This window comes from Nanorana parkeri, unplaced genomic scaffold (genome assembly GCF_000935625.1).
Source record: "Nanorana parkeri isolate BGI_ZX_2015 unplaced genomic scaffold, ASM93562v1 scaffold174, whole genome shotgun sequence".
NCBI lineage: Eukaryota > Metazoa > Chordata > Amphibia > Anura > Dicroglossidae > Nanorana > Nanorana parkeri.
Window position 1 is genome coordinate 1,374,399 of NW_017306442.1, and position 20,130 is coordinate 1,394,528.

The window sequence follows — 20,130 nt, forward strand, 5'->3', positions numbered from 1 at the left end:
TGACACAGGGGTGAGCATTATCTAACTTGCAGCAGCCTCTAATGCACATTGTGAGAAGCTCCCAGTGTGCAGTGTTTATCAGAGGAAGCTATTTCAGTCCAGGAGAGGAGCCGGTACAACTTTGAAAACGGAAGGGAAGGCCGGAGTTCTGCTTTAATTCTTATTATTACAGAGAAATATATAGCGCCAACTTACACAGCGCTTTACATACAGAACATTCACATCAGTCCCTGTCCCCAAGGAGCTTACAATCTAAGATCCCTATCTCACATGCATACATATCAGGGCCAATTAGTGCACCAGCATGTCCCTGAAGTATGGGAGGAAAGCCATGCAAGCAGGGGCGTCCCAAGGCCGGGTGTCACCCGGAGCAGATAACAGGTGACACCCCGCCATCACGTGCAAGCGCGATGACGTCATCGCGCATGAGTGGCCAACTTTGTGATACATGCCGGCGGCCATCTTGGTGATGGTCGTCGGCAGAGAGAGGAGGGGACATTCACCCGGCGTGATAAGGCATGCCGCCGGGGCCCTCCTCTCTGCTGCTCTCGCTCCATGATAGAGTGCCCGACTTTTCAGAAGGGGGTGATACCAAAATGACTGTCAGTCATTTTGGTGTCACCCGTCCAATGTTGCCTCCCAGGTGCGGGCCACTCCCCCCCCGTGTGACGCCACTGCACACAAGCACAGGAAAACATGCAAACTCCATGCAGATAGTGAGTTGCGTGAACTGAGCCTATAGACTGTATTTGGTATACTCATTTCTGTTATAACCAGTATGTGACCTTTTATTGGCTAAGTTAGTTCACTGCAATGGTTCGGGTCAGCTCCAATCAACAGTTGCCCACCTCTGCGGAGAGCAGTACCTATTCTGACCTCTGCCTGGCATTTCGCCATCTGATAGCACGCATCGCATATGAATAAAGAACGCACTTGTCACGGAAGGACGGGCAAGATGGCTGCCCCAGAGCGACAGGTCCTCTTTATAAAGGCATTGCATGCGAAGTGCCAGAATTCACGTGTATCCTCCGGCTGCATTACTACTGCAGGGACTGGATTCGCCGGCTGCTTCCTCCGTACACTACAGGCAAGTCCATCCTTCCCTCTGCTACAAGAAATCCCTCTTTTAACGCTTTCAGGTGGCAGAGCCCCGCCGCTGGCCAAGCCAGGGAGCAGCTTATTATCCCGCCCGTGCACGGTTAGGCGTGACGCTTCAGCATCCTTAGGGAATGGCCCGCCTGCTGAGATCTCCCTGTTTGCAGCTTGTGATTTCCCCCCCTCTCTCTCCGAGCCGTGTAGTAACGTCCTTCCCCCTTCCTTCGCTCAGCACTAACATGTTGTGAATTCATTCGCTCAGCCAGCCCGGCCTTACTGCAATCGCTGACAGCGAAGGGACATGTCGAAGAGTTGCAGCAGGTGAATCGGACAGCACAACGGTGAGTCGGTGTTTTCTCGTGCCGCACCTGCTCCCCCTCCTCCACCCAGCCAGGCTCACACCTGCTCCCCTCCCCCCCCCAGCCTGGCACACACCTGCTCCCCTCCACCCCCCAGCCTGGCACACACCTTTTCCCAGGACGGGTCCCTGCCTACGCCGTGCAGGCGATCCACAGATCCCACGTCTTAAACCGTGCAACACAGCCGCTGCCATCCTGATTCCTAAATTATTCAAAGCAGAGGAGTCAGTGTGATACAGTTCTTAGCATTCCCATCCCTCGGGGATACACCTCGCTCAACCATCGCTACAGCCGCTGGAGTTTATAAACATATGCAAGGAAATAATTAAGAGCGGAAATCATTTAAAGAAAAAACAACAAAACAGATTCCTTTCCCCGGTTCTGTAATAGATCCAGACCCAATTGCTTTCAATTTACTGTAATTGGAGCTTAGAAACAGATGATGTGTAGGAAGCTACAGCGACCTGGATGAGCCAGTTGGACAATGCCAGAGCTTAGGGCAGCCTTTCCCAACCGGGGTGCCGTGGCATCTTGGGGTGCCTTCTGGCTTTGTCAGGGGTGCCTTTGAAATTTTCACTAAAGGATTCTGAAGGGGGTCCTGATGTAAAGAGGGGGTCCTAATGTGAAAGAGGGAGATGATGGGAAAGGGGGGCTGGGATGTGGATGGGGTGGTCGTGAAACACATCACAGACTCTGATGTGTAGGGGGGAACGTTCATTTGAAAGGGGGGACTCTGATGTGTCATGGAGACTGTGATGTGTAGCGGGGAACTCTGATGTGAAAAGGGGGGACTCTGATGTTCCATGGGGACTGTGATGTGAAAAGGGGGGCTCTGATGTGTAGGGGAGACCTCTGATGTGAAAAGGGGAGACTCTGATGTGTTGTGTGGACTCTGATGTGCAGGGGGGCCCATGATGTGAAGGGGGGAAATCGGATGTGAAAGGGTGGGACTTTGATGTATCGAGGGGACTCTGATGTGAAGGGGGGAACTCTGATATGAAAGGGGGGGCTCCGATGTGTAAAGGGGAGGGGAATTTTTAGGGCCACATGTCATTTTTCGCATTTACATTTTAGACTGGGGTGCCTCAATATTTGGAATACTTATAAAAGGTTCCATGACTGTAAAATGGTTGAGAAACACTGGATTAGGGGTTAGCACCAAAGCCTTGCAGCGCTGGAATTCTGGGATCAGTTGCAACCATGCACCCTGTTTGCATGCTCCCCTCTTCTTTGTATGAGTTCCCTCCTAGATGCTCCCATTTTCTTTCAGTACCTGAAACAAGACTGATGAGTACATGAGCCACAATTGATCTGTGGACATTTGATTGCAAGCTGCTTCACAGGCAAGGATTGGGTTGCAGTGCGTTTTGTAAACAGCCGTGATGGCGTATGTTGGTGCTATTTTAAGAGTACAATAAAAGGAATAAAATAGTGGTATCGGCTTGATGTTGCCAGAAAAATGAAGGGTCCTATCACACCATTGCTGAGGGTTACCGTAGTGCGCGGCCATGCGTTGGCACGCTGCTATCCCGTTCATTGTGAATTGCACGCCAACGCACCTCCAAAACACATGTGCGTCTATTTTCATGTGTGTTACCCTGTGATATGACGCCCCATGTTTGTGTATGTATCAGCCCATTCAGCTTAAAAAATAACGCAGATTCACGTACTATAATGCGTGCGTCGCAGCGTTGTCTAATGATTGGTTGGTTTAGATGAGTGCAGTTTGCTGTAGGCAGTCAATGGGAGAGGTCACTCCTCAGATAAATAGAATAATATGCTAGCAGGGCATGCTGGATCTTGTAGTCCTCCGTTGGCTAGTGACTGGGTCATCTTGTTGGCCAGTTTATTCTTAGCAGAGCTTCAAAGACATGCTGAGACTTTTAGTTCCCCTGTGATTAGCAGGAGTAGCAGATATAGGACAGGCAAAGAGCAATCTGCATTGCAATCACCTAATGGCGACATTATTCATCTTTTGATGACCTGCCAGGAATACATTATTTGTTGTCGGGTTGTTGCTTTACTTTACACATCCTCCATGCTTTGTGCCGACAGTTCTCTATCGGGCTGATAAGGAGTGGTAAGGTAAGACTGCCATCTAGTCTACGACTTAAGCTGGCCACACACTGGTAGATTTGTGTACGTTCATTCAATCTGGTTAGAACATTGGATAACGCCCTCAGAAACTTCACAACTGACGTTCGAAATTTCATTTGATTTTGGCATTCGATTTTGGAATGAATGGAGTGTTGCTGAACCAAAACCACGTTCTCTGTCAGAATGCTGACAGAGAAAAATTTCCCATCCCATCCCTTTGATCTTTCTTTCCATCACTGCGGTCAGAATGATTGCCGTTTTGACCCCATGAACTATTATAATATTAAAAGCACGTTCCAAAAATTATTTTTTTTCAAACAACTCTAACAAGGATATTCACAGAAGGGTGAAGAGTTTGGAGAAGGCAGGAGAAGTGAACAATCTAGGGCAGGGTTGCCCACAATTTTTGTGTTAAGATCTACTTTTCAAATGACGAGCTACATGAGATCTACCAATGGAAAAAAAAAGCTCTCTCTTTCCTGGCTGTCTCTCCTTGCTCTCTTTCCTGGCTGTCTCTCCTTGCTCTCTTTCCTGGCTGTCTCTCCTTGCTCTCTCTTTCCTGGCTGTCTCTCCTTGCTCTCTCTTTCCTGGCTGTCTCTCCTTGCTCTCTCTTTCCTGGCTGTCTCTCCTTGCTCTCTCTTTCCTGGCTGTCTCTCCTTGCTCTCTCTTTCCTGGCTGTCTCTCCTTGCTCTCTCTTTCCTGGCTGTCTCTCCTTGCTCTCTCTTTCCTGGCTGTCTCTCCTTGCTCTCTCTTTCCTGGCTGTCTCTCCTTGCTCTCTCTTTCCTGGCTGTCTCTCCTTGTTCATCTGCCTGGCTGTCTCTCCTCTCTGTCCTGGCTGTCATTCCTCGTTCTTTCTCCTGGCTGTCTCTCTTTGCTGTCTCTCCTTGCTCTCTCTTTGCTGGCTGTCTCTCCTCCTTGTTCATCTGCCTGGCTGTCTGTCCTGGCTGTCATTCCTCGTTCTTTCTCCTGGCTGTCTCTCTTTGCTTTCTCTCCTTGCTCTCTCTTTGCTGGCTGTCTCTCGTTGTTCATCTGCCTGGCTGTCTCTCCTCTCTGTCCTGGCTGTCATTCCTCGTTCTTTCTCCTGGCTGTCTCTCTTTGCTGTCTCTCCTTGCTCTCTCTCCCCTGGCTGTCTTTCCTCTCTCCTGTCTGTCTCTCCCTGCTCTCTCTCTCCTGGCTCACCTTGCTGTATTTTGCAACTGGCTGTGTAAGCTAATATTCTTTGATGTAACACATAGCACTTCAACCACCAGTATCCACCAGAAAGATGTCGGGGAGCTTGGCTCAGCAGACTCGGGATAATAGGTGTGTGCACAGCTAAATAAATATACCAACATGGAATAAAGGGGCCGCCATTCACACCCTTCGTGATCTACCAGCATCAGCTTTGAGAGCTACTGGTAGATCACAATCTACCTAATGGGCACCCCGGATCTAGGACAACATAGCTGATCTGGAAAGTGAGCTGAATTGGAGAATTTTCCCAAATCAGCGATGTTGTCCTAGATTGTTCACTTCTCCGGCCTTCTCCAAACTCTCCACCCTTTTGTGAATAAAGTTGTAAATCCTGCCGTATATACTGAGCAGAAACATAACATACTGGTGTATGGTCAGGTTATTGTTGGGGAAAAAAAACAAGAGTTTTAATATTTTTTTGTATTCTGTTATTTGCAGCAGCAAATGTATTCCACCTTCTGAAGATGTACGCATGGTTGGGTTACTGCTCAGTAGACATATGCGATTCGTTTAGTTCCGAATCAAAATTCTTACACATTTTCTGAAAATTCGGACCTTTGGACACATCCGGATTTCTGAATCCCAATGCATCCGAATAGGTCTGAATTTCCGTTTCCGAAATTTAGGATCCATTACGAATTTCATTCAACAACTAAATTGAATCGGACATGTGACTTGTCTGGCCAATCGGATGTGTATTTTGGTTAAATGCATCCTAATGGGTCTGAATATGAATTTCCGTTACGGCAACATGGGAGCCATATACAGTATATACATATAATACTAAAGCTGAGGGTCCTAGACTCGAATGGCATTCGGGATCGGAATTTCCGAATTGCATTCAGGAGTTCCCAAATGCCATTCGGGTCTAGGAGCCTCAGCTTTAGTAATATGAGTACATGGCTCCCAGACCCCAATGGCATTCGGGAGCTCCCAAATACAATTCGGAAATTAGGATCCCGAATGCCATTTGGGTTTAGGAGATTCAGATTTAGTACAGGTATTCCTCACTTAACGACCGAGTTCCGTTCCTACGACCAGTTCGTTAAATGGATTGGGTGTTTAAGTGAGGAACTCTATACAGTACTGCATTAGTACAGTACTGTATAGCGTTGCAGATGTACAATACCGAACAGTGTACTGTACATCAGGCAATAAAAATACTTACCGGGACCCGCAGTGAAGATCGGAGGACACCACTTCCGCCGGCGACACGGCGCACTGACGCGCAAGGTCGGAGGTCGATCGGCGGTCCGTCGTAAGTGCGAGTGGTCGCAAAACTGGTAAGTCGGTAAGCGAGGAACATCTGTATTTATATCTGTATATGTTTTTCTGTGGTAGTCGTAACGAATATTCGTTATAAAACTTATCTGAAACTAACTAATATTTGGATTTCGTCCGAATCCGAAACCCTGAACTGAAATTAATTTTGGACCCGAATCTCGAGATAATAAAATATCCAAACCTACATTTTCCGCAGCTTACATGTCTACTGTTCAGGACAACAATAAAACATCTAAACCCAGGGAGAAACAATGTAATTTATTGCAGCTTACCAGTCCTAAGGCCCCTTTCTCACAGGTTGATCAGTGACAATGACATTGTAAAAATACTAGGGCTGGTAATGATTAAAATTTTCGTGTTCGATTAATCGAAATTTTTTTTATTCGATTAATTTTGATTAATGATAATGCACATACAGATCCAACTACATTGGCCTATACACATACAGCACAGCAATGAAGTAATAAAATGAACTAGGATCACACTAATCCAGCACGTTATTAATCTCACGTGCCCCACTCAATATGGCCGCCACTTGAGTGGGGCAACTCAGAATAATAACGTGCTGCATTAGTGTGATCCTAGTTCATTTTATTACTTCATTGCTGTGCTGTATGTGTATAGGCCAATGCCTTGGCTGGCGCTCGTGCAGAACGTTTCTTGGGCAAACTCACCGGCCCAAGTGGCTCCGTCGGCTAACGAAGGGGGAGTACGGTGACGTCACGGACACCGACGTCACCGGACTCCTCCCCCTTCCCTTTGTTAGCCGCCACGGACATCGACGTCACCGGACTCCTCCCCCCTTACTTTCGTTTGCCGACGGAGCCACTTGGAGAAGGAGTCCGGTGACGTCTATGTCCGTGACGTCACCGGATAGCCGACGGGACTCCCGGAGAGGTGAGTGTTTTCATTAGCGATCAAAATTATTTCTAATCGATCAAAAAGTTGAAAGATTAATTTTCTCGATTAATCGTTAATTTCCACAGCCCTAAAAAATACTAAAGTGCTGGTACTTTGGGATTCCAGGCCCGGAGTTATACATGGCCTTGATGTCTGGCCAAGTCACCCCCTCCTGCCAATCAGCTTCATGTCAGCAGGCAGCAGCACATCACCAGTGCTTCACTGCTGCCTCCTGAGATAGCTGTGGGCTTAAATCTCTGCGAGAATGTACCCCCAACCCATTGCAGGAGCATGTCTACTCGATGTGTGTTCAAATGGCCTTCTGTAGTCTCCATCGGAAGCTCATGTGACATGGTGACAATGCAGGACTACAGTTGGAAGCCAGGGACAGGAAGTTTTGGAACAAAGGCCTTCATGGCAGGATCACCAGCTATTCTATTTCATAAAAACTGCAGAATAATACCCCAAATTTACTTTTTAATTAGTATTACCATGTTAAAGCTTTTTTTGAGATGTTATTGAGTGTGTTGACTTTAAGATTGGTGGTCAGGGTTTGAGCTGAGGGTTTTGGAGGTTGTGTTTGGCTTTCAGGGCCCATTCAGACCCCTATGCTGTCCAAGTTACGTGCGTTGGTGCCCTGCGATACCATTTATTGCCAATGGCATTCCACATCTACTGTGCATTACGCTGCGCTTATACAAATGGACCAGGTCTGATGTTTTTGTCCACAGTGTTGGGTTTGGCAGCTTATTGAATGAATAGGCTGCCTGGACGCAATGCATCTTAATGTGCAACAAAACACATGCTAACCACACTGGTGTGAATGGGCCCTTAGGGTTCCTGGCTACACAAATTCACATGGTCATACCTGTTGAGAAGCATCCCAGTTCAAGGGAAAGCCGTCATATTGGACATATTGGAACCAATGATTGGAAGTAAATTAAAGCAGGAAAGACGAGGATGATGTCAACAGTCTTCAGTCTTCAGGGGTTATCCTAGAGAATGCCGAGTAGCCCAAATCTCATGAGATGACGCAACTACACTATATGCTCTTTCATCTTCTCGCAAAATTTGGGTTACTCAGTATTCTCTGGAATCTCACCCAAAGCATGATGATGTTACCCCCTGCAGCACAGAAGGCGAAGGAAAATAAATAATTATATTAACTTTAAACTGAAAGTGGGCTGCCCGCGTATCTCTCACCCCACACCTCTGGAAGTGGTGACAGGGTATGTAAGGACAGAGTGGGGCACAGGTGCCGATACTGGTGGCTGGCTGGTACTTGAGGAGACGATTGAGTGCGTTGGACCAGCTGGTGAATTGGCAGGACTGGGATGACACTGGGACCTCTTGAAACCAGAGCAGGCAGGCAACAGGTGTGAGGCCAACGGAGCACTGGCTGGATGTCGTTGCTCAGGGTATTGATTGAGCGATCCACCAAGTGGCAGACCAGGAGGGAAGTCAGGTTCAAGCCAAGGTCATACACAGGGAGCCGAACCTTGAGGTGCCGAATCACAGATCAGGAGCAGGGTCAGGAAACGTAAGCCAGGGTCCGGGAAATGGTGTTAACCTGCCCGCAGCTCCATTGCATTCCAGACCTGACAATGAGTTGGGCAGTATTGTTTTGGTCTGGTCTGGAACGGACTGCGCTCGTGTGAACAGAGACCAGAAATAGCATAGGGATATATTGGGATGCATTTTGGGTCCGGAAACAATCTGGTCTGGAGATGATCTGGATGTGGTGTGAATGGGCCCTAGGAGATTAGAGAGCAGAGGTACCAAATAAGAAGGAGGAAGTGGAGTCAATGGTCACAAGCCGGGTTCATACACAGGAAGTCAGGATACTGGAACAGTACAGGGCACACAGGTACTAGCTGAAGACCACTCAGCAACTTGGTCATGGCTTGCTGTCCGTTTTTATAGGCTAGTGTGCACGGTAATGAGCGTGCACCTGTATGCTAAGGAGAAAAATGGTCACCAGCACTCGGCACTCCAGGTTTTCTTCAAAACGAAATCCTTTTATTCATTCATGCAGGTCATATCACCATGCATGGCAACGTTCGTCACTTGTTTGGCTGATAAAGGGACCGGACAGGTTCCAAAACGTTTGCCACGCATGGTGATATGACCTGCATGATGAAGGCCACTTCAGCCCCCCCCCCACATTGTATGGGGATTCTCGGTCAGGAGTGCGGTGGGACTCTCCATTTGTCTGTATGCTAAGGAGCGCACCTCCGTACGCTCTCATAAGTGCGCTATTGCGCATAAATGTTCCCATACATGCTCGTCTACGTGCTAAAGTGCGTTTTCCAGGAGCTTTCAGCAATGGATTGCATGCTTGTTGTGTGTGCACGTTTTTTGGGCGGGAGTCAATCTGCAGGTAAGACTCTTACAGGGCCCTTATTAACGAAGCAGACCTTGCATGAAGGGCAAGGTCCACTTTTAAAGACAAGCAAGGACTTCCACTTTATCCCACCCATCCATTAGAGAGCATATGTCATCATTACACAATCCTCAAAGGACAGGCTGTGCTCACCAATATAAAACCACTTTTGTTGAGTTAATTTGTATTGCTTAGCTGTAAGGATCCAGTTTTGCTCCTCGAGCGCATTTTTCATTGTGAGTTATTGTTGTGGTTGGTTCTTTTCTTCTAGACAACATAGATGGATGAGATCAATGGCTTCTTCCCGGGTTATCCTGCGGATGATATACATCTGTTGCTCGCATTGATCTCAGCACTGAATCACAAGTCAGGATTCATATAGGGAACGGCGCTTGCGTCGTTAAACGCACATATGAGTTTCAAGATTGTGTTTGCAATTAACGAATATGTGCCGAGCGAGGAAACTGCTGTATGTGGGCTGCCGAAAGCCTGGAGCTGTAAGAAATAATTAACTATTCATCCTAAGTAAAGATGGATTTAATAACGTTCATGTTCCATTCAGGGGAAGTGACCAGAATAATCCGAGACAAGAGAATGAGAAGGATCTGTCTCTGCATTCTCCTTTTGGTTTTGGCTCGGAGGGAGAAAACTTGCTGTACAATTAGGCTGCCAACGTTTCCAGAGTCATTTTTCAGGGGGGGTTCTGCTGCTGAGTTGGTGAGCTTAAAGGGTCAGTCCACTCAAAACTGATATCACATTGTTTGGTAGATGCTGGAGAGTTGCAGAGTTAAGAACATTTCCAAACCCTTGCAGTGTGGCTACCCCTGCAATGGAAGGGTTAAGTGCTCGTTTTTGTCTAGGCTCCGAAGAAAAAAGTTGTACTCGTATGATCCTCTAAGCTGTTTGGCTCTTAGACTGGCCCACCCCTCTCTCCCGATCCTGTGAGTTATCACGTTCTATACCCAGTGTATAGGACATGAGGACGCCAAGGGGCATACCATCGTTGCAGTGGATGGGGAGACAGGTTGCGGGGAGCGCTGTGACAGCTTGCTGGTTGGTGATTATAACTTAATTTTTTTACCTAGATACAAATGAACACTTAACATTTGCAGTGCTAGGTAAACCCCCATTGCAAGGGCTTATAATATTTGGAGTTCTGCTTTAAAGGGGACCTTCACAGCTAAAAATGACTTTAATGGATTGCAACTCTCCCCCCTCTGAAAAGCCTTTTTTTTTTTTTTTAACTTTTTTTTTGTTTTGTTCATCTCACTCGCTGCCTCCATTCTCACCTAGGATGATGGCAAGGCTGAACATGTCTGCTTGTTTGGTGGGTAGTGTCCATCTGTGTGCATTGCTTGTTCTCCTGAGGGAGTATGTGGTGGTATCCAATGCAGGTTGGCATGTGTGCGATTTCTCAATGTGATGGCTCTAAAAATATTAAGTTGTGTTTTAGTACTGGTGATCCTGAGAGCACAGCAGTCGCATGATTGGGAGCTCCCAATCGTAACAGTGACCGGGAGCTGTCAGTGACAGCTCCTGTTAGGCCAGCGGTAAGGTGTTAAAGTAGATGTTAACCCTGACTGAATAACATTTGATTTGCTATTGCACTGGCTGTCACAAACTATTGCAGTTTTTTGTTTTTAATGAGATGCTTATTAATTTGGAGCAGACAGGGACAAAGGGTTGTCACCCTATTACAGGAGGTGTCTAAACAAGGACCTTCATGGCAGTATCACCAGGGACTGTTTTTAAAGGAAGCTGTAGAATAAAAAAAATTGAAAATTACTTTGCAAAATGGCATTTCAAGACAAGACCACTAAGCGAATGGCCACTGCGCTGCCCAGGGAGGCCTTGTTCACAGAGGCAGCAAAGAAGCTGTAAAAACTGAAAGTTGACCCATTTTTTTTATAGCCCCCCTACCTAAAACTAAGATGCTGGCCACTCAAGTTTGTGGCCGTGATACTTTCCGCCTTTGCAAATTTTATACATTTGACGGTGCCGCTTGCCAAAAGTGACCACTGAAGTCAATGGGATAGCGCCGCATCCGTGCACCAAGAGGCTGGCACGTTGTTTTGGCTCAGTATTGCAATGCAAAATCTCCATAGTAAAAAAAAAAAAAAAAAAAACAAATGCCTGTACACTGGCTGTCAACTGCCCTCTGTTAAGTGACCCTCCCAAGATCGCTTTTCAGAGGGTATTAAAAGTCTGCTGCATGTGAAAGAAGTCCATAAGCATGTGAATTGAGGAATGACTGCTTCCATCAGAGCCTTTTAACACAGTTGTTTTGCTTCGTGACAGAGTCCCCTGGTTTCCCTGTACATGTGTATGTAGCAATGTAGTCACATATTGTATAACTCTGCATATGCTGTTCTAATATGACAATGATTACACAAACATGCTGTCTGGTGTGTGTGTGTGTGTAATAAAAAAAATAATGTGTGTGTGTATATACACACACACACACACACACACACACACACACACACACACACACACACACACACACACACACACACACACACAGCACGGCCCAAAAAAATTGACAAACTCTAATATGGAGTTTGACGGCACACATTCGCCTTGGCATAGTTTCGATAGGCTTATGCAATCTCACAACATTTATTTCCGTCCATTCATTTTTCACCAAGTTCTTGTAGTGATGATGGAAGAGTCAGAGTAAAATCTTCTCCAGCACATCCCAAAGATCCCAAAGATTCTCAATGGGGTTAAGGTCTGGACTCTGTGGTGGCCAATCCATGTGTGACCATGATGTCTCATGCTCCCTGAACCATTCTTTCACAATCTGAGCCCGATAAATCCTGGCATCGTCATCTTGTAATATGCCCAATGTGCCATCAGGGAATAAAAAAAGCCATTGATGGAAAAGCCTGATCACTCAGTATATTCAGGTAGGGAGCTGGCCTAATTTTTTGGGGACATAACATTGCTTAACCTAGACCAGACCAACTGAAGCAACCACAGATCATAAAACTGCCCGAAATCCAGGTGGTGACTCTTTTTTTTTTTTTTGGTTGGGCAGTTTTCGGGGTTTTATTTAATAGTCTAATTGACTGTTTGTTCAGTACTGTACTCTGATAATATTTGCACACTCATACATATAGTTGTCTGAAGCTATTTAGATTGACCTGTTTGATGCCGTTCCCTGGGTATCTGTAATGAACTATATGATCAGATGGGATGAGAGGTGCTTGTTATGGTGCAGCATCTCTATAGCAGAGTATTGCAGAGTGTGTCAGCCCGTAGTCCGCGCTGAGTAGATGAGATGTCTCCCTTAATCATCTCACACATCCCGTATTCCCTTCATGAGCCGATCATCCTTCCGGAGAACCGTCGTGGAATTGCTGTTTTGATTGAAAGGATGGCTGCCACGGAGCTGACATGCCTTGTGTCACATTGGCTCCATAATTTGCTGTGACCTCCTCTTCTCTGTGCCGGCGTTCCTTTCCTCTGCTTGTTTTTTTTTTTTTCCTGCTGGTTTCACTTGTGAGGAAATATAATTCCACTTTCATATAGTCTTCCTCTAATGATAATTTGGGATTTTTATGTCTGTAGCCTATTTTCTTGCATTTCAGCTATTAATGTAAATCCTTAAAACAGAACTCCAGACGGATATGAAAAAATAAAAAACAGCGTTAAATGTTAAGATCATTGAAGGTGTCTTTAAAGCCGAATCTGGCCACCTGGTTTTGTCCTTCTGTAACTGAGCTGTACAGCAAAATTCAGAATGGTAGAGGGAGGACCAGAATTAGGAGCCATTAAGGCTCTTCTGTTGTGGAAATCTGCCGACACAAAACATTCAGACTGGAGGAGAGAGCAGAGTGAACATTGTGGGGAATCAACAGTGTGCTTCTGCTCATTCATTGTTGAATCAGCATGCCAGGGGTGTGTTTGATGGCAGGCTGTGCTCAAGGACCTACTTGTGTGGTCTGGCAGGGCTGAGTGGATCATTTGCCCCCTGGCCCAGTACTAATAAAAGACATTGGGCTGGTGGCCCTGAGTGGAGACCCACCACCATTTACACATTGATTTAAGTGGGACCTGCATTCAATGACACATGCTAGCCATTATGTAGGTACCTGCTCCCCATTCGGATCACAGCATTTGGTAGATGGAAGTCTTCCAGCACCAGCTTCTGAAATAATCATGGAGAGAGCTGCAAGGAAGCAGATGCTGGACGATGTCAAGGTGCCACAATAGACCGTGTCCTGTAGGTTCTCCCACATTTCATCATGTCCACTGATCAATGTGGTACCATGGCACCCACCATGACATCCACCATGGTACCCACCATAAGCCTACAGATATCTGTCCCTACCATGAAAGGGCCAGTTAGTGTTTGTGTCTGCCCCCCAGGCTAAAAGTTGCCAGTCCTTATTTATTATTATTATTATTATTATTATTATTATTATACAGGATTTATATACCTCCAACAGTTTGCCCGTGAGGGCTTACAATCTAAAAGGGAGGGGCAAGTGATACATGAGGAGGAACATTCAACATGTCTTACCCTCTTCATCTCAGCAAGGCAAGACGCTCCCCTGCTCTGTGCTCCTTCTTCCTCCCTTCTCCAAGCTAGTAGATGGACAGCCACTGGAGACTAGACATGTGCGATTCGTTTCGAATCGAAATTCGGATGAAATTTCGGAAATTCGTAGATTCGGAGCATCCGAATCCGAAATTTCGAATTGTCGTCCAAATCCTGTGCGCGCACTGTTTAACATTTAAACGGATAAAAACAAATTTAAGAAAATGATTTTAATGTCCCTTTTTAATAGTAAAGACTAGAGCACAGCAACCAGAAATGACAAATGTGCCAATTCTGCTACCCCACCTCAAGTTGAATTTTCGGGAATCCAACACGATTTCCGAATCAGATCTGAGTACGAATCCGATTCCCGAAACGAAACACATATAGGATCCGAATTCCGAAAAACGAAATCCGAAACTAAACAAATTTTTAGCCGCTGCACATGTCTACTGGAGACTGCTCTGTCCCTTGTGATCTTATGTTGAATGGGAAGTTCAGGGAAGCCAAACAGAGAGTTGGAGCAGTTTGAAAACATGACTGTGAGTGCTTGGGCAAAAATGTAAAGAAATACTTTGCTGGACTATGTATATATGTTTGATCTGGATTCATTATTAAAAAAAAGGTTGAGAGTTTAAAAGGAGAACTATGGGGTCCGGGCTTTTCCCCATAGTTCTCCTTAGGTTAACGAGAGGACACAAACTAGCGTCCTCCCGTCACCCTAAGCTCAGTATACCGCGAGCTACAGCTCGTGGTATACTGAGACGCCGGAGCGGATCCCGACATCGATGTCGAGATCCGCCCAGCTGCGTGAGTGACAGCTGGCTCTGCCAGCTGTACCCGCCCCCTCCCCCATCCGTTCCGCCAGTCACCTCATAGTTCTCCTTTTAACATTGATTCTAGTAGATCCATCTACAGGTCCTCACCAGGGCTGCCCCCACCTTATGGAATACTCTCCTATGCCACATCAGGCTCTCACCATCCCTACAAGACTTTAAATAATCTCTCAAAGCGCACTTCTTTGGAGAAACATATCGGCTCTCCCCTTGATTTCTCACCCTATACAACCTTCCCTTCTGCTCCCATTTTGCAATACTCCCGAATCCCTCCCAGTTTATTCGGTATACATCTGTAGTCTTCCCCAACACTGTGTCTTTGGTCCCCTTCCTCTTAGATTGTAAGCTCGTTTGGGCAGGGTCCTACTCATCTTCAGATAGCCACGGAGCAAAAGACAGGAACAAAATAGGCGGAGGGACTACATGACAGGGTGGACTTGGAATCAAAAGGAGGGGTCAAGTGTTTATCTTTTAAAATAAAAGGGGTACTTACCTGTTTGGCCGATTTTCATAGGTGGTCCAGGAGGGGCTTCCAGTGGTTTGAGAAGGCGGAGTTTTTCCCTGGTCAGTTGGAGCCAGCACACGGCGAGCGAACTTCCCGCCCCTTTATGATTCTGGTTGTCTGTAATGTTGGGTGTGTTTTACATATATATCATGGTCTGGGGGTCCTGGAAGGCAGTGTATGGTGGTACGGTGTTGGTGAGGACTCGTCTTTGGTGCGCAGTTCTCGTGGTGGCGGAGTCAGCAGACATGGTGGACAGGAATAGTTGTAAAATGTCTCTGCATCAATTCTGTGTGTTGTCCCTGAGTCGGTGCATTGCGGCTAGGGGCCTTGGTAAAAGGTATGCAGAGATGGTTGTTGTAAGGTAATGGGACCTTCAGGTATATGTGTGTGTGTGTGTACATATATGTATATATATTAATTTGTGTGTAGGTGGGTGTACATGGACACACACATAATTAGTAGTCAAAGTTTTTATATGGATTTGCTAATGTTTACATATTTGTAATAAAGGGCTGCTGTAGCCAATTTATATCCAATACTGTGTGGCCTGTTATTTTAGATAAGGGAGAAAAAGGGGGGTTGGTGGTTGGCGTAGCAGGGGTAGGTAAAAAAGAGAACCTAAGCCTTGCCCTAGTCATGATTCTGTATGTCAGTGATGCTTGTCAGTGTTTCTTACTTGTCTTGTCTAAAGGATTGTACAGCGCTGCGGAATAAGTTGGCGCTGTATAAATAAATAATTGTAATCCTTAGAACACACGCAGTAAGATTCACGCAAGCGGCTTTTTCTGTAAGCACAGCACTGGACTGCAGCACAGCGATATGAACAGGACTAATTGGTTTGTATGACAGTTCCAAGTTTGTTGTGGGTCCCCTGCGGTAGCTGACTGCTGGGGCCCGCTTAGAGCACAGAAGGTGTCTGAAAGCCTCTGTAATACTCTGTCACCTTGGCTACTTCCAGGACTATTTGCAGCTATGTAAAATATCCGGTGTATATAATGCCTGTGTGATGTATTGGTTAGCAGAGTACGCAGGAATTTGTAGTCTGAAGTTCAATCGGTGCATATAATACATGCAAATTGTTGCTATTTCGGGGGAACGTGCAATCGTCTCCATGCATCTGCCTTCTGGATTATGTAGCCCTATGTGTGAACTGTGAAGTCAATTAATATTGCTGAACACAGCACTTTCCGTGCCTCGTGACATGCAAATATGTAAAAGGTCTACCAGCGAGGCGAGGAAAGGCCTTTTTAATTCTGGTTAATTTTATATAACTTTTTTTTTTTTATTATTTGTATACAATTTTTTAGGGATGCACTGATCTATCGGCTGCCAAAACATATCGGCCGAAAAGGGCACTTTTGGCATAATGCCGAAAGTGCAATTTTTCTGGCCGATACAGAGGTGCATCCGTGTACTCTCTCCTCCCTGCTAGGCACTGATCTGTGTCCCAGCGGGGAGGAGAGAAACTGTCACCGGATGGCCGATCGCTGGGGGAGGAGAGCACTGTGAGCGGCCGAAATCTCTCCTGCTAAACCGCTCAGCCTCCTGTCACAGATCAGCAGAACGGTGTGTGGGCGAAGACAGCCAGCGCTGTCACAGGAGGCTGAACTCTCCTCCCTGCACCGCTCGCTCAGTCTCCTGTGACAGCTGTACAAGCAGTCACAGGAGACTGAGCGAGCGGTACAAGCAGTCAGTGATCGCTGAGTGTTTGTAAATAATTGAGGACAGAGTATGGTTACTATATCCTCCATTATGAATGGGAAGTGATCTACATCCCCTCCTGTTCATTCATGATTGTGGTTATAGTAAACATACTCTGTCCTCATGTTATGAATGGACAGGAACACTCAGTATAGATGATTCCTGTTCATTTATAACATGGGCTGCAGAAAAAGAGATTGAGGAAATTGAAATTCTCTTTCTATTTTAAAAGGGAAATATCAGAGGTCTGTTTAGACCCCTAATATTTCCCCGAAGCCCCTAAAAGTAATGTAAAAAATAAAAATATTGAATAAAAAATGAATAAATAAAAAGTTTATAAAAAAAATAAAATATTTAAAACAATTTGAAGAATTTAAAATAAAAAACATTTTCGGTTTCGGACCGACATTTTTTTAAATTTCGGTTTTTAAATTTCCATTGCGGTGCACCTCCTACAATTTTTTTAAATTTTACATCTAAAGGTTTATTACAGAGCTTATCCATGAAAGACTCCCCAAAACGTCTTGAAGTTGTAGGGGTTTGTACAATGTAGCCATTGTTTAAAGACTATCTATGGTCCAAATATCTATACTGAAGTTCTACAGCTGAGTGATACACAAATAAGTTATATTATTGTTAATACAGTGGCTTGCAAAAAAAACAACTTTTTTTTTCCTATTTAGTTGCATTACCACTTGGAATTAACATGGATTTTTTGGGGGGGTTTGTAGCATTTGATTTATACAACATGCCTGCCACTTTAAAGTTGCAAAATATTATTGTTCAGTGTGATACAAACAAGAAATAAGACAAAAAAATGAAAACTTGAGCGTGCGTAACTATTTACCAGCAATTACAGCTGCAAGTTTCTTGGGTTATGTCCCTATAAGCTTGGCACAGCTAGCCACTGGGATTTTTGCCCATTCTTCAAGGGAGAATTGCTCCAGCTCCTCCAAGTTGGATGGGTTTCACTGGTGTACAGCAATCTTTAAGTCATGCCACAGATTCTTAACTGGATTGAGGTCTGAGCTTTCACAAGGCCATTCCAACACATTTAAAGGAGAACTATGGGGTCAGGGCTTTTCCCCATAGTTCTCCTTAGGGTAATGGGAGGACACAAACTAGCGTCCTCCCGTTACCCTAAGCTCAGTATACCGCGAGCTACAGCTCGTGGTATACTGAGACGCCGGAGCGGTTCCCAACATCGATGTCGAGATCCGCCCAGCTGCGTGAGGGACGAGCTGCGAAAAGTGTCGTCCGATGATCGCAAGGTGTATGGGCAGTCTTATTCTGCTCTCTCAGGTCTGCTCCTCTGCTGATTGACAGCAAGCAGTGGCCGGGTGCAATAGGCAGCTTGCTTTTGGCTATTGCAATTTGAAATAGCCAATAGCAGGCTGGTTCTTGCTTCCCTCACTGTCTGCTGTTTACATGCAGCTGACGGCTGCATGCCGCTCAGCTCCTGGCAACCAGTGATGTCGGTGAGCTCGGTGGGAAGCTGTACAGAGTGTCACAGGTTGCTAAGAACTCTTAGAAACCTGGACGCTGTGGCTGCCCCCCCCGCCGCCTTCCTCCCCACCACCCTGCCAGGCTGCCCCCCCATATGAGATGCCACCTCAGCCTGTTTATTATAGGGAGAGCCCTGACTACAGCCAATCAGCTGTGGAAATGCCCAATATTCAAGCAGCCATGGGTGCCAGTTGCCTGAATACAGGAGCTGGCATGGATGGGAGATCAAGTCTTTTTTGTTCATTCAGCCCACAGACTAGCTTTTACAGGGTTATTCACAAAAGGGTGAAGAGTTTGGAGAAGGCAGGAGAAGTGAGCAATCTAGGACAACATAGCTGAACCGGAGTGAGCCGAGTTGGAGAATTTTCTCTCCGTTCATTGAAGGACACAGGGCAACAGATCGTAGATCCTGAATGGTAGGGTATATCGCCACCTGCAGGAGTAGGACGCTAGGCACATAACAAAAAGACAAGACAGCCTAGGGGCGGCCCCTGCTGGTGGCCCAACCCCTCACTTGCTGACAAGTCTCCAGTTTTTTGCCTAATTTTTTCTCTGAATAATTTTTTTCCTTTCTTCCGTTTGACTTGATTTTTCTTCTAGCAAGTGTCCCCAGGGCGACAGGCTGGATGATTGTAGAAGTTGGTACCGCGTTGTCCCTGGAAGCCTTTTCCTCTGTCATGGATGCGCATGGAGCGTGCCTTGACGCAGCGCCCATCTAAGAAGCGGGCCCTAACTTTGCCGTCCCCTGCCTTGTCGGGGGAATCCGAGGAGGAGGGGGAGCTGCCCACGCCATCGCCTCATCCTGATCCGGGTGATTCCTCACACCCGGATTCTGCCAGTGAGGATGAGGCCGCGTCTACGCTCCTGGTTCAGGAACGCGAGACGGTTTCTGTGCTAGTCCACGCTGTTAGGGAGACCCTCAAAATTGAGGACGTTGCCAGCAGTTCCGCGCTGCCGCACGTGCAGTTTGGGACGCATAAGAGTAGGCGTTCCGCCAAGGTGTTTCCTTCTCCTTTTTTGATGAGTTCCTTTTTATAAGGAGTGGAAACGGCCTTCCAAGTCCTTTACGGTCCCGAAGCGGTTCTCGGTTCGCTACCCCTTTGAGGAGGATTTTGTGTCTAAGTGGTCTTCACCTCCGGTGGTGGACCCGCCGGTATCTCGTTCAAACAAGGCTACGGTTATCCCGGTGGAGGATTCGACGTCCTTTAAGGATCCTTCCGATAGGAAGGCTGAGGCGCTTTTGCGTTCCCTGTACTCTGTCTCGGGCGCTCTCGTACGTCCGGTCTTGGCTTCAGCCTTGATTTCTCAGACTCTAACAGAGTGGGCAAAAATGTTACATCAGGGTCTTGCGGAGGAGAACGTCTCCCCCGCCTTTGTGGAATTGGCGGACCAGTAGGTGGAGGGCCTGCGTTATGTCTGTAATTCGGCCTTGGATGCGGCGCCCTTGGTGTCCAGGGTGTCAATGTCGGCGGTGACGCTTCGCCGTTTGCTCTGGCTTAAGTGCTGGTTGGCGGACCAGGCTTCCAAGAAGGCTCTTCAGGAGTTGCTCTTTACGGGGGACCGTCTGTTTGGTTCCACCTTAGATGAGATCATTAAGGATCTGACGGGGGGTAAGAGTACCTTCCTTCCCCAGGCGCGCAAGAAGGAACAGCGCCGAAAGCCTGGCCCTACTTTCTCCGCTCACA

At 46.6% G+C, this 20,130-nt stretch overlaps 1 protein-coding gene across 3 annotated transcripts in view; it reads left to right on the forward strand.

The window, feature by feature from the left end:
- The window catches only part of CDK14 (cyclin dependent kinase 14), a 387,005-nt gene that overhangs the window by 85,409 nt on the left and 281,466 nt on the right, over positions 1–20,130 (forward strand). Inside the window, exon 1 of one of the 3 annotated variants that reach the window (XM_018554837.1) lies at positions 1,175–1,436. The exons of the other annotated variants lie outside the window; for them this stretch is intronic. The gene's annotated coding sequence lies outside the window, so the exon portion shown is untranslated. Of the gene's footprint in view, positions 1–1,174; positions 1,437–20,130 lie in introns of those variants that run through there. 3 annotated transcript variants of the gene reach the window in all.